The sequence below is a fragment of the Pteronotus mesoamericanus genome, unplaced genomic scaffold (assembly GCF_021234165.1).
Source record: "Pteronotus mesoamericanus isolate MK-2021 breed Mesoamerican mustached bat unplaced genomic scaffold, CSHL_Meso_final contig_90, whole genome shotgun sequence".
In the NCBI taxonomy this organism is placed as follows: domain Eukaryota; kingdom Metazoa; phylum Chordata; class Mammalia; order Chiroptera; family Mormoopidae; genus Pteronotus; species Pteronotus mesoamericanus.
The window spans coordinates 43425001-43437459 of record NW_026555277.1 but is presented as its reverse complement, the minus strand read 5'-3'; the positions used below and the strand labels follow the sequence as shown (position 1 = coordinate 43437459).

General features: G+C 33.8%; 1 protein-coding gene across 25 annotated transcripts in view; it reads right to left on the bottom strand.

Moving 5' to 3' along the window:
• Positions 1-12459, bottom strand: part of SOX6 (SRY-box transcription factor 6) — a 606402-nt gene that overhangs the window by 363049 nt on the left and 230894 nt on the right. Inside the window, exon 6 of one of the 25 annotated variants that reach the window (XM_054586044.1) lies at positions 5328-5349. The exons of the other annotated variants lie outside the window; for them this stretch is intronic. The gene's annotated coding sequence lies outside the window, so the exon portion shown is untranslated. The remainder of the gene's footprint in view (positions 1-5327; positions 5350-12459) is intronic. 25 annotated transcript variants of the gene reach the window in all.

Below are 12459 nucleotides of genomic sequence, written 5' to 3'. Positions count from 1 at the left end.
AATGCTGATACCTACTTATAATAATCATTCTACAAATATGAAAGTTTCATCTATTAGACTTGATACTAAAAAATAAAATGGGGAAGAAAGTACAGAAGAATGTCTATTTTCTTTGAGAAGAAATAAAATGTTCTAAAGAGTACTATATCAAAGAATGAGGTAAGGATATTCTTAACCAATTTGTATAAATACTAACAAATGGACAAATGTATACACACTTAAGGAAAATGATGCCAAAAGATATTTCTTAGTCCACAGGAATCACTCTGGGTGTCCCACCTGTGGCCTGCAGGCCATATGCAGCTCAGGATGGCTATGAATGTATCCAAACACAAAATAATAAATTTACTTAAAACATTATGAGATTTTTTTATGATTATGTGTCATAATGTATTTATTGTAAGGTCCAAGAAAACTCTTCTTCCACTGTGGCCCAGAGATGCCAAAAGGTTGGACACCCTTACTAGAGTTTATTTCACTGGCCTCATAAATACTACAGTAAAACCAGGCAAATTATAACAGTCACATGCGTTTATCAAGAGCTTGCCATAGACAACAAGAATGTTTTCATAGTTCAGATAATGACAGTATCAATAATGTAATCATTCACATTAAGAACAAAAGAATGAATTTACTGCTGATTTTAAAACTGTTCAATACAATTGAAAGTCATAATCCAAAACTCATAGGGACTTAGCTCCCCAACAAACATCCTCTTAATATAAAGTGACTTGGCTCCTTCTAAAAGCAATGTCTGTGATTGTTGCTTTAGTATAAATTAATCATGACACAAAATGCAAAAGTCTCTTAAGAATAATTTCAACTGCAAACTGCACCAATGAACAATACTGCACAATCCTAATTAAACACAACCATGCAGCTGTAAAAATAGACTAAATCTGTCCAAAGCCATGAGTTGAGTTTAAAGGCTGGTTTGTTAGAGTGTTTTCTTAAGGAAGGCTGGGCCCTCAGTCTTAATCAGCCAATAAATTATTTCCTGCAATTACATTAAATAGAAAATTATCTTCAAATGGGGAGTGTTAATTGAAAATCAAAATTCAGAGGGAAGTTTAGAAATTACACGCTGAACACAATTAGTGAGGAAAGGCTTCACCTCTACTTCATCAACAGTCTTCTGGTGATTCCTCCAGTGACCATTCAGGAAAGCTACCTATTTTATAACATCACACAATTTGTCTTATTGTGTACCTAACAAATACAAATGTGCATCAAGGTTGAAAATTAAAAATAGACTGCAAAAAAAAAATATTAAATCTGACTGTTCAGCCTCAGTTCACACCATCGTTAAGGGACAAGAAGAGGTGGAAGGTAGGACAATAATGCTCACTCAACTTTGTGGCATACTCAACTTTGGAATCTCTGCCTTTAGCAAAGGAATTAACATTTTTTTATTCCAAGAAGAATAATTTTCCATACTATATTTTACTTAAGTTTCTTGTGTTTACTATAGTTCTCGAATATGTTGTTAGCAAAGAAAAAGATGATTTTGTTTTTGTGACTAGTATTGCTCCACTCTGGGCACTGTCTTTTGATAAAATTGCTGGGCTTGTTTCAGGTTTGTTTTTTGTTTTTATTTTTTTATTTTTTTATTGATTTTTAGAGAGAGGGGAAGGGAGGGTGAGAGAAAGGGAGAGAAATGTCAATCACTTGCCTCGTACCAGAGGCCAAACCCCCAACCTAGGCATGTGTTCTGACTGGGAATTAAACCCACAACCCTTTGGTTTATGGGATGACGCTCCAACTAACTGAGCCACATTGACCAGGGCTCAGGGTTTTTTTAATTTGATTTTGTTTTAGTTTTTGTTTGGGGTGGTGATTTCAACGTATTTTTAAAAGGAAAGTGTGTACAAATGCATGTTAAAGCACAGTTTATTAAATAAGTCAGATTCACTGATTATTAGATTCGATTTACTGATTATTTTTTGCACAATTACTTTATTAAAGAGTCCTTCAATTTACTGATTACGTCCTCATTCATTTCATTTCTTTAGTTTAACTTTCCCTTTTAAAACATTTTACTAGATCAACTAAACAGTGTTCTAGAAGCTGCAAAGCCTCTTGGTAATGCTTTTAATATAACCACTGCACCATGGCTACTTTCTTCAGAAATTTAAAAATCAAATATACACCTGTTTTAATGCTTTATAATGTCACATCAGATGCTTACTTTTATTTTTAATGCTCATATCAGTAATTTTCCATTACAAAAACTTTCACCCCCAGTATATTAGAATAGTATCTTACTTTAGCTGCTGCCATACATAACTAATAAGCAAAAGAATAAGAATCCTTGTGAAAATGGTCAATTTCCATGTGACTTTATTTTGTTTTATTTTTGCACTATAACTTAAAAATCATTCACATGAATTGTTTTTTTAATTTGTATTAAAAAAAAATCTCCCTAGTTATACCCCCTGAAAACAGGGGGTTATAATGGAAGTGCTGACACAACCCTAACTAAAGCAGCGCAAATGTTGCTGCTATAATACACAAAATCAAGTTCTATTATTCTAAACGATCCTCGCTCATGGGATTTTTCTTTACTGTGCTCCAAGCCAAACTGCTGAAGCATGAAAAATTTAAATGCAATCAAATGCGCCCAATTCTACTTTACTAGAACAAGTGTCTACAGTGGTACAATCTTAAAAGGAGATGCAACAGATTTGTTTGGTGTTTTTTTTTAACTGTTTATTTATAATACAGTGCATTGGAGATAAAATAAAAGAGGAAATTACACTCACATGGTACCAGTGTATTGACTACACAGAGTACATTATAATCAGAGAGAAAAACTACATTGTCAACTTATCACATTGGTTAAACAAGATGGTTTTCTGGGGCATAGCTATTATCAAGTAAAACCTCCAAAGAGAATTACATATCTTTGGGACACATAAAGCTAAATTCCCATCATGTGTTCTCCAAGTTTGAAATGTATCTGCCCAGCAGATCAAGTGAATTCCCAGGATGCCAGACCATTGGAAAGAACTTCAGGGCTTAGGACTTTTGGGAATAAGACTGTCAGAGATAAAGTCTTCTGTAATGGATAATGTTTTCTAGGAAGTCCGTAGCAGTACCTCTAGAAAGATGATAATTATTTTATTCCAAAACCCCACTATAAAATCTGAATGTTTAGACCATTACAAACCTACTCAGACAGTAAATTTATTTTATATCCTTTAACAAAAAATCAAGATTAGCTGGTCCAAGACTAAATAAAATGGTGAGGATTGGATATGTACACATTAAATTCTCTATTTCACAAAATCATACTTTCTAGAACTTTAAACCTTTCTGGTTGGATATTGTTATTTAAAAGAACAGTTATTTGTATATGTTTAAAAGTTAAAATTATTTAAAGCAACTTTGTTATAAGACATAGCCATTTCAAATTACTTTTTTTCTTTACTACTCTTTGAGAAAAATAATCCACCTCCAAACTCTCATTTGATATTTAATGTAACTATAGATAGGAGCCACTGAATTTACTAGAACTATACTTTTAACCTGATTTTTTTAATGTTTTCATTACTTCTAACATTATTACCAAAAACTATTCACTTTGTAGGTGTGTTACATTTATTCAAAAGGAGCCCTGTTTTGAACATAAAGTAGCACTTTAATAGTTGGTTTACTTAAAGAAAAAATTAAAAATTCAGGCCAACAGTCACTTTTTTGTTTTTGTTTTTGTTTTGTGGCAACTGGGGTCTCAGGCTACCAATGTAGACTTATTCCAGTCACATAATTCATTGTTAATTCAATCCTGCAATTGATCTGATAATGAGAAATAAACAACTGACTTTCAAAAAATATAATAAGTGCCTCTCATTCTAAGGAGCATGAGTAACAGATATGTTCAGCTGCCAAAATGCACAATACCCAGAAACCCCTACAAAGGATGCCAATCCACCCAATAGGGCAAAGAATGATTTAAAACCTTCCTATACTTCTAATTCCTACATTTAAGGATGATGGGACAGCTTGGGGGAGGAACTCTGATTCCAGACATTAAAATGAAGACATCCCTTTTAACACTTTTCCTGTTTCATTTGGGTTAAGCCTGTGGGTTGTTACTGATTCCTTGAATTGTTTTATCCAGCATGACCTCCTCTCCCCAGTTCCACACCCTCAAACTTCCCAATGCTTCTGCCAGGTTTTTCTCTGCCACCAGTTTAATGAGAAAAATTTAGTGAAAAAGAAGGTAACGGCTTTCAGAGCTACCTTGGAGTAACTTTTCAAGTTTGTTGTGGCTCTTCCAGAACATATTTGGTAACATATGCAGGCAGTATCTGTTGGAAGAAAACTCACTGATTTGAGATAGCTGTCAAATCAATAGAGATGGGACAAATGAAATATGCTTGAAGCCCTTGAAGTATGTCTATGAAGGGGCTTAAATTAATGGACTTTAGCTTACCTAAGCCTTCTCATTTTTCACAGCAAAGTACCAAAATTGTCTCCAAAGGCCTTCTGAGGTTCTTACAAAACAGGGACTACCTGGAACAGATTCTTCTCAAGTCATCAAAGTTTGTGTTTCTAGAGTTTATATTTAGCTGACAATATTGCTGTCACTTTATATAGCTTAAGACTGTTCTTTGGACTAGAGCTCATATGTCTTGGAATGCTTTGACTCATGAATTGTTTCTCCTGATAATGTTACATCACGTAACCACCTCTGTTTAATTGGTTAGTATCTGCTGGAAGAGGCAGGCGACCAGCCTAACCACTGGCCTGCCTGCTGGACTGCCTATGGAAAACCTATAATTATTACATGTGTTTCTGAGTATCCAGTTGCTTCCCAGGATCAAAACAACTTGACTTCATGTAACCTCTATCTATACTTTTTGCCTAATAGAAATAATATTGAGTTTTTCTCACAGTTTATTTACCAGTAATTTGCTGGGATCTTTGCTTTGGAAAGCCAGGCCCAAAATATAAAAATAAAATCAGTCACTTAACAATAAGAGCAAAACCAAACAATAGCAACTATAAATATACACTGAGAGGATTTCAATCAAGCACAATGACTTCATAATTCAAATGAAGGACCTCGATATGGCTTGAGTGAAAGAAAGCTATATGAGTGAATTTATTAATATACATTCACTTTGAATCTCCTCTTCACATGAAATGAGAACCATAATTGCTAAAGTGAATATCAAACATGTGTTTGTCAGCTTGAAAGACACAAGTATGGAAGCCCAATTATAAGACATCTTATCCAATTACTAATAAAAATTATAAACCAGAACACTAACTTCTCAGAGAGAAAAGGTAGGAAGTGTCACTGAATACTTTTCCATGCTTACCTCTATTTTTCACTTTTTAATACTGCCAGAAGAAAAGAGAAAAATGAAAATTGAGAGTTAAAGGTTGTTTCAAAAAATGAAGGCTCACACATCATGACAGTGAACAAAATTATATAAATAAGCTAATCTCTGAGATTCTCCTTTAGCTAAATAAAGCAATCCAGCAATTCCTCTCTTTCATGTAATAAGGTATACATTTCAGGTTCCAATCAAATAAAAGGAGGAAGGGGGAGGGGCAAGAGGAAAGGGAGAGGGAAGGGGCAAGAGGGGGAAAGGGGAGGGGCCAAGGAGAAAGGGGAGGAGAGAAACAACTGTGGCTTTGCAGTTCATTTTCAGTTTGTCTACTTAATGAAAACCTCATTGTACAACACTGAAAACCATTTCCAGCAGGCAAAGTATTTCTGATTCAGCAGAGGTTACACAAGCATCAAAGCAGTTAAATATAGGTGCCAAGCCGCATTGCCAGGAGCTCTTAGTACTGTGAGTTAGTGTTACCTGACAGCTTAGTGAATATAAAATTACTTGTTTCGCCAATTGAAGACAATCAAATTGTCACCTTCCATTGTAATAATGCACAACTAGTGATCAGCAAAGTGCAAACATAATTACCATGAAGAAAACAAAAAATCAAATCTAAATGTCTCTACAAAGTAAACACATCTCTCTGGCTTCGCCCAAAAAGGAGTGCATTTTAATACCGAATGCTATGATGCAATGTTTATGTTATTTAACAATAAGATTTATTAGTCTTACATTAAATTAAAATGAAAAACAACAAGAAAGACCAATTCATAAAAAGTGAATACAAATACCAATTAAGAGCAGTACAACTTTCCAGACAGAATAGAAGGCCTGCAAATTATATCACTGCCATTTGGGCTGATAATGTTAAGTGTATGTCAGCAGCACATCCATTATAAAAACCAAGCTTTCAGAAATTTCTTTCTAGCCTAGAAACCATTCTGAATGTTGAAAATACAGGTAGGGTCCAACCCCAAAAGACTTTGTCTTAATTTTTCCTTCAAAGAAAAAGTTATGCCTTATTTTTGTCTTCTAAAGTAGCCTGTATTTTTGAGGTTGAAAATTCACCTCATGAAATTGATTTAGCATTTTTATCCAAGTTTAGAAAAATAACTGAGCATAGGGTACATGTCCATAGCTATTATTGGGACACTCAGCATCTAGAATTCTCATCCAAATTTGGTGGCTGGATTGGCCCACTATCAAAGTGATTTCAGTAACCCAAACATGGGTTAGTATTAAAGCACTGAAAATTTGACATGCTTCTCCCATACCCTGAAGATTCCTAAGATATAAATATAAATATTGCTCCAAACTGTATTTTAGTAAAGTGATTTTATATCTAACTCAAAATTTAAAGCATCCAGATTTACATTTCTTCCAATATGTCAAAAACTACCCTTCCCATTAGCAAAACACTTATAACATAGGGATTTTCTTCCTTCATCAATAATATCTTCTTTTTTTTTAAAGATTTTATTTATTTTTAGAAAGAGGGGAAGGGAGGGAGAAAGAGAGGGAGAGAAACATCGATGTGCAAGAGGTACCTGTTGCCTCTCACATGCCCCCAACTAGGGACCTGGCCCACAACCCAGGCTTGCGCCTGACTGGGAATTGACCTGGTGATCTTTCAGTTCACAGGCTAGCACTCAATCCACTGAACCACACCAGCCAGGGTAATAATGTATATCATGTAATAATATGTAATATTATTTACATATTATTAATTTGTAATATTATTTACATATTAATAATATGTAAATTAATAATGTAATAATAATTGCTTTTATAAAAGTATATCATACTAACAAGCTAATGCCTGATACTCCATTTTTACCTGATACCTCCGTTCTAAATAATATCACTTATAATCCTCTAACTAAAAAATGGATTAAGTAAGAGAAAGAAAAACTGCAGGAGAGTGGAATTGGAATGAATTAGGGACTGTCAACAACATATAATTCCCTAAGTTTAAACCTTTGCATATAAATTCAGACATTTGCATCTGATAGATCATTCCTTAGAATGATTCTTTCATCCTTTATAAATCTAAAATGGCTAATCAATCTTGTATTGCATTCCTATTCCCCCATTCCTCCCTTTAGTTAGGGGAGGGTTATATTTTAGGATAAAGGTTAGATGAAGACACTAGGTTGACTTTGTGATTAAATCAGAAGCAGAATTAGGATAATAGAAACAGGAAAAAGGCAAAGTCCAATCTCTAGTTGGAAGTCTTATGGCAAGTTGAGATAAATTTGATATCATTAAGCGAAGTCTGGATGTGAGAAATAAGGCTGTTATAGGAAAAGATTTTTTCCCTTACCTTGCCAACTTCCAAATAATATCATAAAGTGTTTTTTTAAGGGATTTTACTTATAAGCTTAACACAATGAAAACCTCCCAGTAGAGGGGATGTGATCAGTGGTTTTATAACTTTAATCATGAATAACTTAATACTTTCCTAAAATTATGTTCCTAAAGAATAGTCATTACAATGTAATAACAGTAAAAATATCAGCAAGGAAAAGAAAAGAAATATGTTGTCAGAGAATGTCTTCCAGACCCAGAAAGATAAATGCTTGTATAGATAGTATCATGAGCTTATAGTAGTAAGTGGAAGAAAAATAGAAAACATAAAAAGATTTTGTTTTATATATAAAAAGAAGCTTATTCTATATGTTCCTTAAGGATAGAGATCATGTTTCTCTTGTTCATTACTGGATCCCCAGTACACAGCACAGTGCATACTACATTATAGACAGTCAATAACATTGGGATGAAAGAGAGGGAAAATCAGAAAGAAGGGATGAGCAAATAGTTTATTTTGTTAAATTAAAATGTATACAAAACCACAGAACTACTACTCACATGTTAATGCTACCTACCGAAACGTTATCCTCTCTGTATTCTTTCTACCAAGCATCTCATTCCTTAACATCTAACTCATATGATTTTTACATCTATATCCACAACGCTGAGCACTCTCTCATTTCCCTGAAATACAACAGTCCTCAAATGACTGCTAGATATCTATACCAAGATGTACTCTGCTATGTCATAGTCAACAAACTTAAAATTAGATTCATCATTATTTTCCTCAACATCCTCCCTCATTCATTCACACCCAGAAGAACATGATTCTCAGAATCATCCAAGTGCAAAACAAGAAAACTATGTCCATCTTTTCTGTTTAATCTTTGATCCTTATTGCTAGCCCATCACTAAGCTCCATCAACTCTCCCTTAATAATGTTTCTTAAGTTCATACCTTCTTACCATATTCATAACCACTTTAGCACAGGACTCTATTATACTTCTTACCTAGACTTTTGCAAGAGACTCTAAACTGGATTCCTTAATTTCAGTATCTCCCCCCTCCAAATCAATCTTACCAACACTCCTTTTATCAGATCAAGATAAGTCAATAGCTCTTTCCTAAAGACAGAAAAAAGTCCAAACTCCTAACTCTGGCATTTGAGGTCCTCCATGCAAATCCAACCAATCTTTCTAAACTTATCTTCTAGTGGTCTACAATTAACCCTTTTATTCTAACTATACTGCTATACTCAAACTTCACTTATTACTGCCTCTCACTCTTTTCTTTGCCTGTCTCTCCATTCTTTCTTCAACTTGCTTTTGTATCTCTAGGAAACCAACTGAGACCATCCCAGGTAACTATAATTCACCAATCATGCCTAGTAAGTGCTCTGAAAATGTATTTTTTTATACCACTCATTCAACAATCAATACATACCATCTTACATATCTTTTTAAAATATGTGTGACATCATTATATTTTTAATAAGTAATTACAAATTTTTTAAGGACAAGAAGAAAATCCTAGACTTTGCTGTGTTTCTACTGTACCTAATACAATATGTTGCACAAAGAAAATACTTGACTAATATTTGGCCAGTTATTTAAATATTATTGAATGAATAGGTAGAAATAAATTTAGGGTATTGTACTTCACCAGAGGATTTCAAGTAAAGCTTCTAGATTCCTGACATAAAGTGGTTTTCTAGGGCTATCTCCTCTTCTACCAGCCCCTGGCCAATTAATTTCACTTCGTAGTTTAAAAGTTCTACATATTCTAATGGATGGAAAGACAAATAAGTGAATGAATATGGATCAATAGATGGATGGATGGATGGATGGATGAATGTTGGAGAGACAGTTGAAAAGATACATAGATAGTATTTACTAGATGCTTAGAAAGTACCAGTCCCAGTGCTGAGCACTGTTGCATGTATTATCTCATTTAGTTCTTAAAATAGCTCTAGGAGTTAAATAATGTCATTATCCCTATTTTGCAGATAAGGAAAAAGGGCACAAAAAATGTCTTTCTGAAAAAAATTAAAACTTGCATAAGGTTGTACACAGTTAATACAGAAGGCAGAATTTAAACTCAGGTGGTCTAACTCCAGGGCAGATTTAAATAAAGGTAACTGATAGTAAATCTAAATTAAATTGATTATTAACTATTTTCAAGTATTATCTGAATTTTCTTTACTAACTTGTACATTTCCTATAGAATTTTTTTTTTAATATTTGTTAGCCTAGATACTCATTTAATCCAAGCTTAGTCAAAAGATTTGTTATCTTTACTTTTTCTTTCCTTTTTACTTCTATGGTTGGAGGATTTTAATTACTGGCTAACAATGAAAGAGAAAGAAAGAGAGAGAGAAGCAGGTAATCTTTAAGCAATTTATTTGACTCTCATTCCAGTTTGACAACAAAATTGGTTACAGAAGTAGTTATAATGACATTGGCATATAGGGCTGTAGTTTTCATACAGAAAATTTTATAACAACTATTTGTTGGTTGTTAACTATCCATGCTTTCCCTATCATGCTTTTTCTGGTTAGCCTAAATGATCAACATTTAATTATATCCCTATACAGACCATTGAGAGATAAGATAAGGATGTCACTGCCCCTTCATTTCAAGGTACAGAGAAGAGATCAAATTTCTACCTTCTAGCTCTAACCAGAGAAGCCACAAAAGAACCATCAGGTACAATTGAAGCTCTTTCACTACAAAAGTAAATGTAAGGACAATCTGAAAGAAAGAAAACAAGATGAGGTACTTGAGCAGTTTATATTTAACCCACCACCCATCTAGAGTTTTTTTCAGAAAATTCAGAGTAATTTAGATATCTTCTTAAAATTTATCATATAACATTATATATACCCGAACTTCTGCAGGAAAGAAATAGAAAAGGCCCATACATAAGGACATGGATTTTTATAAATTGTCTGTGAAAGATGAAGAAATGTTTTCACCATCAACCCAAAATTTCAAATTATTTATATACACCAAGCAGTCTTGTTTCACACACACACAAAAATAAAACCCTAAAGTGCTTCTACCTTGTATTTCTCCTTCTCTACTTCCACCATGCCTCCCTTCCTCATAGCTATTTGCTTTAAGTTTCTCACTTGCATCTTCTGGTAGCATATTATCATAAACAGCTCTACTAGAACATGAGAATCCAATTTTCTCCATTATCATTGCACAGAGTTGTTTGAGTTACCATTATAACAGACCAACATGACTATTCTTTACCAAGTACCTTATATGCACCCCTACCAAGTCACAGAATTCCTAGTTTCCCCAAGTTTTTTTATGGGAAAGAATCCTGCATCATTTATACAGTTGTTTTTTTCTTCTGATATAAACACCACCTCATAGTTTCCAAAAATTAAAAAAGTTTTACAATTATCATGCTTAATCCATTTAATATTTTTTTTATTTTTTCAAAAGTAAATCTTTAATTGGCATCCATGGTATGCAGAACTGGAAAACTGCTATCAGACTTAACAGAATCTACTGCCAGAAGGAAAACTGTGGTGTAGGGAAAAGGTTTAGAGTAGGGACTTAAACCCCAGGCCTCTCATGTATTATATCTGTGAACCTGAGAAATTGCTTAACTCTCTGAACCTCTATGTCCCCATCTGTAAAATGAGATACAACATACCTTCCTTAAAGAGTTATTATGAAGGTTAAATTAATATACGTGTAAGTACTTAGTATTTGGTAGATATTAAATGAATGCTAATTTCTTTTAAATAAAACTTCACAAGAAAAATTGTTTGACTCAAAACACAAAAATTCTTAAAGAGAGAGATTCAGAATTTTTACAAGTCACTATAAATAAAAGTTCCACGGGGTAGTTTTCCAATGGCAACCCACGACCCAACAGTGAGTGGAACAGTGACTAGGACTGTGCCAACAGGGTGAAATACAGAGGCTACTACTTTCCAGAAAGGGGGCGCATGAGAAGGAATCACTCTTTACACAGAAGAAACCAAAGCATACAGCATCTGCTGCTGAGTACTGTATTCCTAAGGATAGCAAAGTCCTGGGCTCTGGGTACCAGACCTCCTGCAATCAACCTCTTTCCTTGATTTTCAACCAAAGCAGTCCAAGAGTTTGAAGACTATACCCATTTTCTCAGAATTAATTTTTTAAACAGAAGCAGCATTAAACAGAAACAGCAAAGAAGAATTAATTTTTTAAACAGAAGCAGATATAGAATAGCTATCAGTGCTTGAATTAATTTGACTATAAATAAAAAGTCTAAGCTACTATGTCCTATGAAATTCACCAATACCTTTTTAAGCTTTATTATTTGCTTTTCTATTGGAGAAACAATTGCCCTGATAGATGAGTAATCCCTGGCCTGAAACTTTAAATGTTTAAAAATGTTTCTTGTTTCACACCATTTTTAATTTCTAAGTCAGGTCCAAAATCAAGTTCCTACTAGTATGCTGTCCCAGAACAGTCTCATGAGCTGAGAAAACAGATTAGCTTCAAGTTTTCCTCTCACCACAATTTACTTTAGAAAATCAAATTGAGGAGTCAAAGATATAATAACCTAACTGTTTGGTATTTTAGTGAATTCATTATCACAAAGTAGGTATTCTTAACTGTACCAAGGCTCACAAAGATGACAGACACTATTCTACCCCACGCATAGCTTAAGATCACTATTTGCACTATTTGAAGCTGAAAGTTCCGACATCAAGAAAAACTTGCCCAAGGACCAAACTTACAAGCAGTAAGGTTTCTAGGACACCTGAATAAAGAAAGAAACAAATGAATGTTTT